The sequence below is a fragment of the Camelus ferus genome, chromosome 8 (assembly GCF_009834535.1).
Source record: "Camelus ferus isolate YT-003-E chromosome 8, BCGSAC_Cfer_1.0, whole genome shotgun sequence".
Taxonomy (NCBI): domain Eukaryota; kingdom Metazoa; phylum Chordata; class Mammalia; order Artiodactyla; family Camelidae; genus Camelus; species Camelus ferus.
This window is the reverse complement of record NC_045703.1, coordinates 65,973,446-65,987,439: the sequence shown is the minus strand read 5'-3', so window position 1 is coordinate 65,987,439 and position 13,994 is coordinate 65,973,446. Positions and strand designations below refer to the sequence as shown.

The 13,994-nt window shown below is 47.8% G+C and overlaps 1 long non-coding RNA gene across 1 annotated transcript; it reads left to right on the top strand.

Moving 5' to 3' along the window:
• Nucleotides 1-2,199: 2,199 nt before the first annotated feature.
• Nucleotides 2,200-13,690, top strand: LOC116665457. Its single transcript, XR_004322089.1, has 3 exons — nucleotides 2,200-2,517; nucleotides 12,469-12,540; nucleotides 12,681-13,690. It is a non-coding gene; the product is annotated as an uncharacterized LOC116665457 (long non-coding RNA).
• Nucleotides 13,691-13,994: the final 304 nt, after the last annotated feature.

The following is a 13,994-nucleotide window of genomic DNA, read 5'->3' as shown; positions in this document are numbered from 1 at the left end:
ACTGTCTCATAAATGCCATGTCACTTTCCCAAGTTTGTGTGAATCACACAAGTAATGCTTATACAACATGATGGGTGTTGTCTCTTAAACCACTCTTAATATATAGGTTTCCCTTCCATTTCTTTTTCACCCTTGCAATTTATTTGTTGAATAAACTAGGTTGTATGCCCAGCAGCCTTCACAGACCATGCATTGCTGTATCCCTGTGGTATTAGCGGGTTCCTTTGTGCTCTGCATCATTTGTAGCTCAGCAGTTGGATACAGAAGCTAGAGCAAATTGTCTCCTGGGTGATGTGCATTCTTCCCATCAGGGAAGATGTGATGTAGTGGCCACTGACTGTCTATGCCCTAGTCCTTGCAAAACAGTTATGTTCTATTCTATCCTTCTTTCTTCATTTGTCGCTGAAATTCTTCTATAGACAGAAAATTCCCATCTACTATTTGTTTACCTGATGGTAACACAAAGAAAACAGGTAGGATTCTTTTCCTTTATTTACTACTGTTCAAAATTATGAGTTACTCTGAACTTAGTGAATTTGTCCATTAACATCCTCCAATGGTGACCAATTCGTTTGGTTCTTTTTCACTCTCAATATGTTTCATATTTGATTGAAACGGATTTAATGTGTCCGGTCCACTGTATTCTTCTTGTTGGTGCTCAGAATATTCCCTCTTTGGCCAGTGGGAGCACCTTTGAATTGGCTCCAGGGTCCTCTTGACATGACCCCAGTGGTCTCTGACAGTTCCATGCCTTCTAGTATGACCATTTCAGGCTCTTCCTGTACATTTCCTGCTCCTAAGACCTGGAATTAATTGTTTCTCCAAGAAGCTCTGATTCCTTTTGGTAAAAAAAGGACTCTCAAGACCACAGTTGTGTGCTATACCATCTATGAATTTTAGCCTCATGATCTCAGAATGTAATTGCTTATTAATCCCAGTTTTACCCAGTTAAGCTCATTTTCTCTAAGACAATTGTTTCCACCTTCTCCTTCCTCACACATCCCATCTGCTCCACCCACTACCTTCAGTAGTATACCTGGCCTCATCCTTCCCTGAGGAAGTAGAACCACCTGAAGAGAAGTCCCTCATCTCCCAACACCAAAGCTCCCCCATCCTCTTCTTCCCTGCAGTGCAGGGAGGACCAGTCCCTACTTGCCTCCACGTGCTCAGACCCCATGCACTTCCCTAACCAATGACTTTGTTCCTTCCCTTAGCCTCGTGGTCCCAGATCACCCATCTTGCCCTCTCTCCTGGATTGTCCCCAGCAGAGTACACTATAAAGTACTAGTGAGTCCCACTATAAAGAGGAGACCCTCCCTCCGCCCCACATGCCCCTCACTCTGCACTTCTCAGAGATCATGATCTTAAAATGAAGCCAGTCTGCAGGATTTGGGGGTGGGGAGGTTCCCAGCATGGTTCAAGGACACTGGAAGCAAGCTGGATCTGTCCATCCATGTACATCCAACTAGGTCAGCCTCCTCCAGGCCCACTTCTCCTCCTGACCACTGCGACCACCTTTCGCTGGACTCTGGCAGTAACTAGCCTTCTGCTTTCTCCTCACAGCATGGTGAGTCACATCACCCCTCGTCACAGCTTCTGCTAGCACTTGGGTGGGGGTCCCCCCCGAGTGGGGTCCCCTCTTTGCCCCTGCTGTCCTCCCATCCTCTCCTCCCCTCCCCCCTGAGTTCCAGGCATGCTGCCCTCGCTTGGTCCCCGGACTCCAGACGCCAGTGTGAACCACCATACTCTTGCTGCATCCTTCTCAGCCTCCTTTCTTCAGCCTCCACGTGGCCCCTCTGAGGGCTCCCACCACACTATTTCCCTACCACACGTCCCTGTTCTTTCCCCCACTGGCAGTTCACTCTGAAACCTTCACACAGCTGTGCTCTGTGTGGTCACCCTCATTCAGACAGAATCGTGTAGGAGTTAAACGCAGCGTGTTGACCTGGGCTTCAATCCTGGATCCACGCTTTCCACACTGCACCATCTTGAGCAATTTACCTAACTTGGTGCCTCAGACTCCTCACCTTGTATGTGTGAGAATTAAGAACACTGTGAGCATTAAGATACAGTAAAGGGCGTGGAACAGTGCCTGGCAAGTAGGGGCACCACGCTGGGGTTAGTCATCACTGCGCGTGTCCCAACTGTCCTGCAGGCTTCAGGGCCACGTCTGGATTGTTACTGTTGGACACCCAGCACCTGGCGTCAATGAGTCCCTGTTGAGTGAAGGGATGAAGGATGCACGAGCACCTGCATGGAGCTGGCTAGGAAACTGAGCCTCTTACATAGACACTGGGCCAAGGGCAGCTCAGATGATGCGGGCCTCCATCTTTTGCGCCCAGAGTCTAGAACTGAAATGCCTATGCACAGGGCATGGATAACGCAAGAGGAGAATTGAGTAGCCATGGTCATCAGAGAAGTGGGAGGCTGGTCTGTGTTCTCCATCGCAGGCAGCCCACAGCCCAGGAGAAGAGGGCTGCCCTGGAGACCAAGCTGACTTTACCAGCTGTGAGGAAGGTGAGTTCCTTTTTAGCTCTCTGGTGTCGCCATTCCAGAAACAACTCTTTGTCTTGGCCACCGTCCACCCTGCCAGGGTTGGGAAGCTGCACAGAGCAGGTGAGGCCTGAGGTCACCTGGCTCAGCTCCCTGGGAAAGCTTGCCTGGCTCTGCGGGCCTGGACTGTGGGGTGGGTGTTGGGCACTGTTGATAGGAGGGGTTGCTTGCTTGCAAGTTCATTTTATTAAGTTATCTTTTGTAAACAAGGAGCATGAGGCATTTATCTCTCTATATCCACACACGCGCGCACACACACACACACACACAAAACTGGACTTAGGACCTCAGGTGGAGATAACTGGGTGTAGGCTGTTATTGGTTTTCCTCATGCACCTCAACCCAAGACCACGACTTCTCAGAGGACTGCACCTGAGCCTCCCAGATGCCAACTGAACCCCGACCAGAGTGTGCCAGGCAACTCGGCTACCCGCAGACATGGGGTGCTCTGCAGCTCCAGAAGCCGGGGTGATACAGGACCCCTCGAGGGCTCCTGTGGCCGCCGGCCCCTCCTCCCGGTCTCCTGCTGAAAGCTGGCGATCCCCGAGGTCAGATGGGTCGCGCAGAGATGGGTTTGTGGGGGTGCCTGTCAGCCCTGGGGACCGGGAGAGCTCTACTCTTTTCTGTGGCCAAGACCCAGCTCCACACACAGGTGTACCAGCTGCCAGTTGGGCCTTGGGCCCCGCCCAGCACCACAATTGGAAAAACAACCCAAGACACACCTGTCACAGGTGGGGGGGGTGGGGCCTCTCCCAGGCCAAGAACAGCTAGGGCCTGCCTGTCCATTGTTCAGTCCAATTCCACACTCGGGGGTGGGCGTTGTTCAGACGGTAATCTGGCTCTATAGTCAGCTGAAGGAGCTCCGACAAGGTCTGTCCCCCGCAGCCCCCGTGGCCCTGCACAAGAGCTGGGCAGACAGACAGGCGGCAGGGGGAGGATCACATAAGGACAAAATTAAAGTAATTTATAACTGTTTCTAGGCAGCATTAAGCCTTATGCTAAAATAACAAGGCTCTCAGGTGCCAAGCCCCTCCTCCCCAGCGTTCCCTGCACGCGAGGGAGAGCAGGCCTCCCAAACGTGCTCTCCTTTCAGGATGGGGAGGCCTCTTTCCTTTCTATCTTTAACACTTCACCAGGAATGCCCCCTTTCTAAGTGGGATACAGATCCACAGATGAAGAAAAATGCCATGAAGTGTTTAATATTAATGCATGTACATTGTCACTCCAGAGAGCAAGAAGAAAGTTACAGAGGAGTGAGTTTTGATTCAACATTTCAACATTCACAAGTCCTTTTTAGCAATTAGATGTGTGTTACTGTTACATAAATTAAAAAAAGCTGCCTGTAGGCGCTCCCCATCCCTGCAGGGATGCAGACAGAGGCTGGATACTAACCCCATCCTGTGGGTATGTGAGAAAGGAGAAACTTTCTTTATGTTTCTATTTTTATGTACATTTGAAAGCTTTCAAAATATAAACTTCTAATAGAATTAAAAATAAAATATAATAAAATAAATTTTAAGTGAAATATAAATTTTACAAATAAAATATACATCTAAAATAAACTATGCTGTTCTACTTTTCTGTATACTTAAAAATTATCAAAATATAAAATTTAAAAATTTTTCTCTTAAATTTTGCTTCATCATATAGTTTTCCCAAAAGTAAAGTGAAATTGAAGATTACTACATGATGATTCCTTTTTGAATAAAATTAACTTAGTTCAATCTTCCAGTAATAACATATTATAGCAGTGTATCAGAGGTACTTAGGAATGCTTTGGCTAGAAGTAACAGGAAACTCAACTGTAGAAGTCTTAAATAAACAAGAAGTCTCAAGGTAGGTCATCTGGGCCTGGGGCAGCAGCTCAACAATGTCATCAAGGATCGAGGCAAGGTCCTTCTTTCTCTGCCATCAGTCTTAACACATTGGCCTGTTGTTTCACGATCACAAAAAGGCTGCTTCAGCTCCAGGCATCACACTGATATTCAAGGTAGAAAGGAGAGGAATCTAGGTCAGCTATATCTGGCCCTTTTATAAGAAAAAGGCAAAAGCTTCTCCAGAAGCCCCCAACAAATTTCCACGTTAGACTCATTTGTCAGAACTGTGTCATGTGACTCCCATTAGCTACAATAGATAATTTTCCAGTCTTTTCAGTTGAAGTGAACAAGAGAGAAAGGGGTTGGGAATGAATGGGCTTTGGGCTGGATGACCAGCAATGCCTGCCATGTCTAGCACAGCAAGCATCTGGTCACCTTGTTATTTTGGTGTAAGTCTTAATGCTGCCAAGAACAGTTATAAACTATTTTAACTTTTTCCTTATGTCATTTACTTCCTCCCAAGGCAATAATGATGAAGCAGAAGGGGCAGGAAGGATTTGTTTTGCTCACGAGAACACTGAAGCCCTGATAGGATTTGCTCCTAGACACTAGGTCTCCAAACTTCCCACCTGGTGTTTTTTTCTGTTGGCCTCTGACTCTCTGATTTCATATTTTACCTTTTGAGAGAACTTGTTTTTCCACTGGCTGGCTGACAAATTGAGCAGGCTTAGGTGGTTTTCCCCATCTGCTGACTAACGCCTAGATCACTGGTATGTTCATTGTAGCTCTGAAAATGGGAGGCCAACTTGTCACTGTCCTGTGGACATATATCCAAGGGAGTGAGGAGGAAAAGGTGGATCAGATAACAAAAAGCTGACAGCAACCGAGAAAACATTACAGCGTTTTTGCCGACCAAGCTCTGTGACTATTTTAACCACAAAAATGAACACAAGCCCATGGAAGACACAGCAAAGATGGTAACCAAGAAGGGATCTGCCGCAGTTTCATGAGCACAATAAAAAGTGCCCGGGAGCTGCTACCTCCGGTCACTTGGCTCACTTCCGCCTTATCTTCTGAGTCCTTCCTTCTGTGGCTTCCTGTTCAATTGAAATTCTTCTGTGAGGAGCCAGCCAGCCTTGGTCCTCTCCTTTTACATGAGGTTAACTTTGCATTTTTTTTTTAGTGCTGGAGGAAATGCCTCTGTGGTTAAGATTTATTTCCCAATTATCTCCCAAGTTTGATTGAGGTATAATTGACATATAACGTTGGATGAGTTTAAAGTCAAGACATATTCTGGTGGGTTTTTGTTTGTGTTTTAATGGAGATACTGGGGATTGAACCCAGGACCTCGTGCATGCTAAGCACACGTTCTATCACTGAGCTATACCCTCCCCCTATCCTGTTTGATTCTCCTTGAGGACATGGCTTTTATACTATGACAGTGTCCCATAGTTTGTGTTTTAAGCGTACTTGTGATGTGTGAGCAGAAAGCTGCACACAAGGCCCGGTTCCCCCTAAGCTACCTCCAGGGGGCAGGGGGGCTTCAGCCACAGCGGCTGCTTTCAAGCTTGACTTGCTTCCTGCCTCCCAGGGCCCAGGGAACCCCCGGGGGCCTGCACAGATTTCTGGAGATTATTAATATTGACTAGATAGCCAGACTTTTTTCACTCTCTTCATATCTAGAAGGTTTGCTCACAATTAGTTATATAAACTTTCTCTAACTCTCAGTGCCAGGAAACAGTGAGGATACACTTACAACTTTCTCTGCCCTCCCTTTTCATTCCCTCTGCCACAACACTTCCCGCTCCACCCTGGATCCAAAAATCTAAAGCTGCACATGGAGCCGAACAGGGCCGTCAGCCGTGAGAGGCAGGGCTCCTTCTCAGAGGAAGGACCTTCTCTGCTTTCCCCTCCAGCCTGGCTGCTTTCCGTTTCTCCCCTCCTTTGGCCGAAGGGTGAGAGTAGGCCTGTGCTCTGCCCAGTCACTCACCGCAGTGGTTCTGAGCACGAAATGCCAAGCACCGCTGGGTACTTTGCACAAGGATGGCCTGGATTAAATCCCTGTGTCCTGCTGACCTGGGGAACCAGCCAGAACCTCAAGGGCCATGTGGAAACTGCCTCTTGTTCACTTGTGAGATGACTCAGCCTCCCTCTTCAGGACGGTCCTTCAGTTTCTGTATTAGAAGAAAAAGGAGAGAGAAGGAGGAGCAATTACAAGAAAAGGAACAGGACTCGGCTGATGAAATGTGAGACTAAAAGTTAGGTGAGGAAACTGACTTTGTCTTTACAGTGAGTCACCCACACCTCTAAGAATCTGATGATTTTTCGCCAGGAAAAATGTACAACAGGCACATAATTTGCTTACAATTGCGTGTGATTCATTGATACACACACCCCAGTAATATATGGACTGAAGGTTAAGAATTCCTCTTTGGGAAGCAAGTTAGAGGAAGCTGCTCTGAAAAGTACCTCTTAAAAGTTCTCATCATGAGAAAAATTTGTAATATGTGAGATGATGGATGTTAACTAAACTTACTGTGTCATCATTTCACAGTATATGCATATAGCAAGTCATTCTGCTGTACACTGTAAACTCACACAGTGTTATATGTCAATTATAGCTCGGTAAAGCTGGGAGGAGAATGCCTCTACAGGTGGTTGGGAAATAAACCTTAACCACAGAGGCATTTCCTCCCGCACTAAATAATGCACAGCTGACCTCAGGTAAAGGAAGAGGACCATGGACAGATGGTGCCTCAGAAAAATTTCCATTCATCGGGGTCAGGTCTCCTGTCGTGGACACATATCTACCATTCCTGCTAGTCCGTTTTCCATTCTGTGTAGGTTTGCGGCAAGGGAAGTATAAACCCTTCTGGATTACAACAGATTGATCCAGCCGAATGTGATTTAAATACATCAACCAAAGAAATGAATCTCAAAAAAATGGTTTGTTTCTGTCATTATTTGTTTGGTGTCACTTCCTCCTGCTCTTCGTTTTATGGCTATTACACATTTTCAAGAACTCCTGCTTCGTTCAGCCAACACATTTGTGGACACCTGTCTGGGGTCGGAGTTGAACTCGTACTGTGGGTCAGTAAAGAGGGAAGATGCTGGCAGGATAGGCGGCTGTAGCTCCTGCTGCATAAGAAGTCACTCCGAACCCCAGCGGCTCAGCAAGGCAGGAGTTTGCTTCCTGCTCATGCAAATCCCGCTGTGGGTCCCAGCAACCCTCCTGGTGGTCCCTCCTCTGAGAGTTTCAGCTGTTCAGCCCCACCGCGTCCACACTGACCCTCACCGTCACCACGTGACAGAAGAGAGAGGCTGGAGAGATGTGCGGTCACGTGCGTCCCCTGGAAGTATATGTAGTGCTCCAGACTACATTTCTTCAGTCAAAGCAGGTCACACGGTGATGCCTAATTCCACGGAGGTGGGGACGCGTGATCCACGGGTGGGCACAGAGAAAGCTGAGGACCAGATGTTGAAGTTCTAACATCTGCTGCAGGCGCCACCAGAGCATACCTGAAAATCAAAATACATTTTGAAGAACATGTGCCAAGATGTTCCCTGCAGATGGGGAACAATCCTCACATCAGATTTTACAAATAAATGAGAGGCTTTCCACTTCCATCCCTGATGGAGTAAGAGAGGACAGGTGACCCCTCCCTAAATAAAGAGAAAAACAGAATCTATGAAAAATGGGTTCAGACATTAGACAACAGGCATCCCTTTGACTTTAGACAACAGGACTTTGATCACTGAGAGATGAGAAATGGGGAGCCCCGTGATGGCCCCAGGTTTCTGCCTGAATGCAGATTCCAGGCCCAGGACAGGGAGGGGAGTTTTGTGGTCTCACTGAGTTGAAGAGACAGATCAGAGTTCAGGGAGACGTGGGTGGTGAGGATTAGAAGAGAGGAGGGCGGAACAGGAGGGGCTGCAGACAGAGATGGAGACAGAGAGAGACAAAGACAGTGAGAGACAGAGGGACAGAGATGGAGACAGAGACAGAGAGACGGACACAGAGACAAACAGAGACAGAGATAAATAGAGACAGAGACAAATAGAGACAGAAACAGACAGAGACTGTGTGTTCTGGAGAGTTCCCTAGAGACAAGACTGTGACTGAATATTGCTCCAGGCGACCCAGTGAGGACACTGTGTGAGGACAGGGATACAGCCAGCAGGAAGCAATAGGCCGAACAATTCCCAGGACTTCCCCAGGACTGGGACTACGTCATGGAGTTGCCAGCCAGAGTGGGAAGACATCTTGACACAAGCATCGGTCTGGATCCTCAGAAAGGCTTCCCCTCGTAGGGGCTCAGGCATGTGCTCCATAACTGTCACTCTCCTGTCTGTCCAAGAGGGAGCGTCAAACCCGCAAGGCCGGTCAGAGCGGGTGACTCCAGGAGCAAGGCGGGGATGGCCATCCCAGAGCCCAGCCATGTGTCGGTGCTCCGGCTCTTGGCCTTTCAGTTCTTGGTGTCCAGCCTCTTGGCCTTTCTGCTCACTGTCCCTTGGGCTGACTGAGGTCTTCTGTGGCTACAACACCGCAGTCCTTGAGGTCCAGGTGAATCAGCCATCACAAGAGCCAGCGGTATTAATGAGGGAGTGAACCGGATTAGCCCGACGCTGCTTCCTTACCTGCGCGGGAAGGACCGGGCGCAGGATAACCTGGACAGAGGGAAGCCCGCTGTGACCCCAGCTTCACCCCCAAATCTAATCTTTCCATTATTACCACTGCTCCTCCCTTCACCCAGGAACTACTCACCTCTGATGGCTAAGAAACAAAATAGGAAACCACTATTAATATCTGACTGCCAAAAATACACGGGTGCCACTCAGAGAACAGAATCAGTTTAAAGAAGGATGTAAATTAGGCAGCAGGAGCTCAGCTCAGAGCGGGGGCCCTGCCCCTGGAACCCAGGCTCAATTGTATTCCGGGCCCCCGGCCTCCCTCTCAGCCTGTTACGTGCGTCAGGTTAGCTTTCCAGCCAAAGTGCATCACAGGATATTGGATTTAATGTTCAAATTCTAAGCACACAGGGTCTCGGCAATTTCTGACTTCTCTGAAACGGTGCTGTGCTGAGGAGGAGGCTGCCGGCCGGGGTGCTGGCCATAACTTGAAGAGCCTCGGCAGGGACCATTCTCCACTCCTGTAGCCCCACTAACGCCCAAGAGGGGAGGCAGAGAGATGACAGAACTCCCTCATTATTTTAGAGGCCCATCATTTGGGGAAGGGTCAGAGCTGATCAAGGCAAAGGACACACGAGTGAGTGCCAGCTGGTGATCTGAGCCCGGAAGGTGCTTGGTAGGTGTGGGGCGGAGGAGCTCCTCCTGCTCGTCAGTGTCCCCGTTGTGACAACAGTGACAATGACCATTGCAGAAGAGAAAGTAGGCATCTGCATCTCACCTCCCCAACGGCCTTGGAGACGATTCACGCTTGCTAAACACGGTGAAATTGAGAAGGTCTGTAAGGAAAAGTTGTCCCGACGTTCACCTTGGATCAGGGCTGCTTATAAGCTCACATTTACCGCCTGCCCAGTGAGATGTGCCCTGAGGAGCAGGTGTAACTTGGGGGTCTCTGATGAGTGATGAAAGCAGAAAGCTGGGACACACCCTGCCCTGCCCTTAAACTCACTGGGACCGTGTCCCCTAGGGGCACTTGGAGGCAGCCCAGGGGTGGCTATGTCAAAGGGGAACTGCCCCCAGCTGCAGCCACCCTGCTCTTATGTGAGCAACTCAGGGAGAACCCAGGCCGGGACGGGCTCTGGGACACATCTGTTCTCATCCTGGCTGCTCCACGGTTGAGGGGACTGAGGTCCCGACAGCTCACACGACTTCTTCAAGGTGACAGATGTTGGTGTCAGACTTGGGACCAGAGCCCAGGGCTCCAATTCACAGTTCAGTTCTCTTTACGTTACCAAGGGCTTCTTCACCAGTAGGAAGATTTTCAAACTTTTGATGAGTCCCACGTCACAGGGTTGAACTAACCTCTGCACGTGTGGAGGGAATCAGCACGGTGCATGGTTGGCGTTGAGGACGCCCAGGAAACAGACAATTTGGGAAACTAGATTGTTCCAATAGCTAAAAAAAAATATTTTTTAGTAAATGTCAAGTACATTTTTATTGATTTTTCCAGTTTTATTGAAAAATAAGTGACATACATCACTGTGTCAGTTCAAAGTGTGCAGCATAACAGCTTTACACTTACTGTGAAATGATTGTCAAAGGTTCAGCTAACATCCACCACCTCACGTGGATACGATAAAAAGAACAGAAGAAAAAAAGGGAAAAGGAAGTTCTCCTTGTGACGAGAGCTCTCAGGATTTTACTCTTAATTTTCCTGTATGTCATACAGCAGTGGTAGCTACAGTTGTCAGGTTGTACATTACAGACAATTTCTTGAATTGTAATACAAGTTCATTGTTAAAAATTCAGAAAAATATAAGTTTATATAAAGATCACTCTTCATCATCATCCCCCTAAAGAACCACTGGAGAGACTCAGCCCACACCCTGCTGCCTGGCCCCAAGGGCTGCTTCTCAGCCTCGGAACTTCTCGGGGCTCCTTCTGTTCCAGCACTGCCCTGGGCACTTCTAGATTTATTGATAATAGCTTTTTATCCTCATCCACATACATTTACTGAGTGTCTTCTGTCTGATCCTGAAAACACCTGCTGATCCCCAGGCAAATGGCAGTGTATTTGCTTCTCAGTTTGGGAGCTGTTGACGCTTTGGGCAGATAACTTTTTGTGGGGGCGGTTCTTTCATGGGGACATTGGAAGATGTTCAGTAACCTCTCTGGCTTCTACTGACCGGATGACAGTAAACTGGCAGTGAACATCTCCAGATATTGCCAGTGTCTCCAGAGGGCATGGTGACCTCGGGCAGAGAACTGATGGTCTCAGGACAAGTGATGGGGCTGTGCATTCCCTTTGGGCCCCGACATCTGATGGTGGGTGGCCACCTCGCCCATGCTCACCATGTCATACCCAGAGGAGAAGAGCTTGACTCTGGCTTCTGGTAAACCAACATCATTTTCAGTTATGTTGGTGGCTTTTCGTTGGAATTGATGACTCACCACCAACCCCACCCCCTGGGACTCCCCTGCTGTGCACCAGACACCCCCTCTGCAGGGCAGTTCCCTGAGATGAGTTAGTTGAGAAGCCCTCAGCATTAAAAAAAAAAACAAACCCACCAGTGCTTCAAAACTTAAAAGCAGTTGGCCTTGCATAGTTCAGGTTCCTGGCTCATGATACATACCTCTCTCTCTCTCTCTCCCCCTAGAGTTCTGTAGATTCTACAAACTGATTGCTTGATTTTCTTTCTTTCTTTTTTTTTTTTCTTTTGGTGGGAGAGAGGTAATTCAGTTTACATATTTATGTATGTTTTTTTGATGGAGGTACTGGGGATTGAACCCAGGACCTTGTGCGTGTTAAGCATGTGCTCTACCACTGAGCTATACCCTCCCTCCTGACTGCTTAATTGAACTTTACAATTTTTTTTTTTTGGCTTAAGATAAGTACATGTTTTCCCACCTAAAGACTGTTGAACTTACTCTTGACTCAGAAGCTAAACAATCTTCTCCACAGAGGTTTAATGGCCTTCAGACAGCTCCGCCCATTGTTGGCCTTTGAATTGTCAACAGCATTCAAACAGCCTCCTGTACAGCATGGGGACCAGAGCTAACAATACTGTGTTATAAATCTGAAAGCTGCTAAGAGAATAGATCTTAAAACTTCTTACCACGCACACACAAAATTATAACTCTGTGAGGTAATGGAGGTGTTCACTAACTTTACTGTGGTAATCATTTACAGATATACACACATCAAATCATCACATGGTACATTTTAATCTCACAATAGTTATATTGTCAATTATAGCTCAGCAAAGCTGGGGGAAAAAAATCTCCTTTCTGATTTCCTAAAACTTCCATTTGTTCTGCTGGTTCTTTTATATTGCTTGCTGGTCCTTTTATATTGCTTGCTGGTCTATGCTAATTATCATTTTGGGTGGCTTTACTCATTTTCTTATTTTTAAAAGTGTTTTCTTTCAGAAGTAACTGCTGGGTCTGGGATTTGATTGTGCTCTATTTACAGGCAAATAAGTGAGTCTGTTACTGTTTCATGGATGCCAGCAGGAGAGGGAGGTTCCTGAGTCAGAGACAGCAGGTAACTCACCCGGGGCACAGCTGGCCCCGGGAACTTCTCACAGGCTCTGCCCCCCCCCCCACCCCCCCGCCTTGCAAGTCCCTCAGGGGCAACTAGTGGACCCAGAGGGACGCCTGCTCAGACAGTCGGTTGTATTACAGGAAAGAAACCTGGAGCTGGGAAACTCGCATTTTATAGAAAGCAGTAAGCACGCCTGCTCTTCCTCCCAGAACTTACCTCCTCCATCAAGGACGTTGGCTGCCAATAGTCCTGAGAAGCGGCCTGGGTAAAAAGCGGTGAGGACTCTGCAATCTTGGCACAGCCGGGAAAGCCAGGTGGCATGCAAGAGACCCTTGGGAAAGGAATTCAAATTCTTCTTACTTTCTTGGAGAAAAGGAGTTTACATCAAACAGGTTGGAAAAGTTAAGAAATACACATAGGAAAAAAGTAACTTCCTCCTTCATTATTGCTATTAGTTCCACTCAGCAATTACTCAACCATAAAACAGTTACTTGAGTGCTTTTACTACTTTAAATAGTGGACATTGTTAGTTTGGATTCCCAGCCTTTTGACAGGATCTGGTGGGTCCCCCCACTGAGGATGTGGCCCAGGAGTGTGGGGAAAGGCAGTCTCGTGGGCACCGTCTTTCCACCCCCGCATGACCACGAAGAGCGGTCTCAAGCCCGGGACATCTCTACATGGAGATACAGAGCCCTCACGGCTTGGGGAGGCCTCTCCCTTTATCCGGGAATACCTTCCCTGTTCCAGGCTTGATGTGTACGTCTTTGCTGGCCAGTTCCACTGCCATACCTGCCCCCAGTGAGGAGGGGTCGGGGTCTGTCACCGGCTGCATGAGAGGGGTGGGGGTGGACCATCTCCCACTGGCTGTAGGGGACCGACGCTCACTGTTGAAACTGATTGAGCTCTGTCTCTTCTGTATGTCCCATCCAGTGCCCATGTGAGTTGTGTCTTTCTTGGTGACCCCAACCCCTGCAAACCCTATAGGGGGTTGACATCATGGACCTGCTCTTTCTGGTGGCAGGTAACTGGTGTCACATGCTTGACAACTAGACTGACCTTTTCCTCCACCAGGCCTTTACCTCTCCTCTCCAGGTACTTATCTACTATTTGTACATTGTCAAGATTTTAAAAAATTATGTTCTATAATTAAAGCTCTTCTGTAATACCTAAAGGTTGATACAATAAAAACCAAAATATCAAAAAAATCAAAATATCAACATATGTAAGAACCAGCTGATGTGTCTGAACTCAAAGAGAAATATACACGAGGTCCTTAAAATTTTGCCACTTGAAGGAGAATCTTCCACATATCAACATCCAACAGATGAATCTTCACTTTCTGTCAAACTCCCGTTACTTTTCCAGGCTCACTGTCAGCTGACATTATTTTGAGTATCCCACATCATCTCCTTTTCTTAGAATCCTTTTCCATTTTCCTGGCCCCTTCCTCAGAC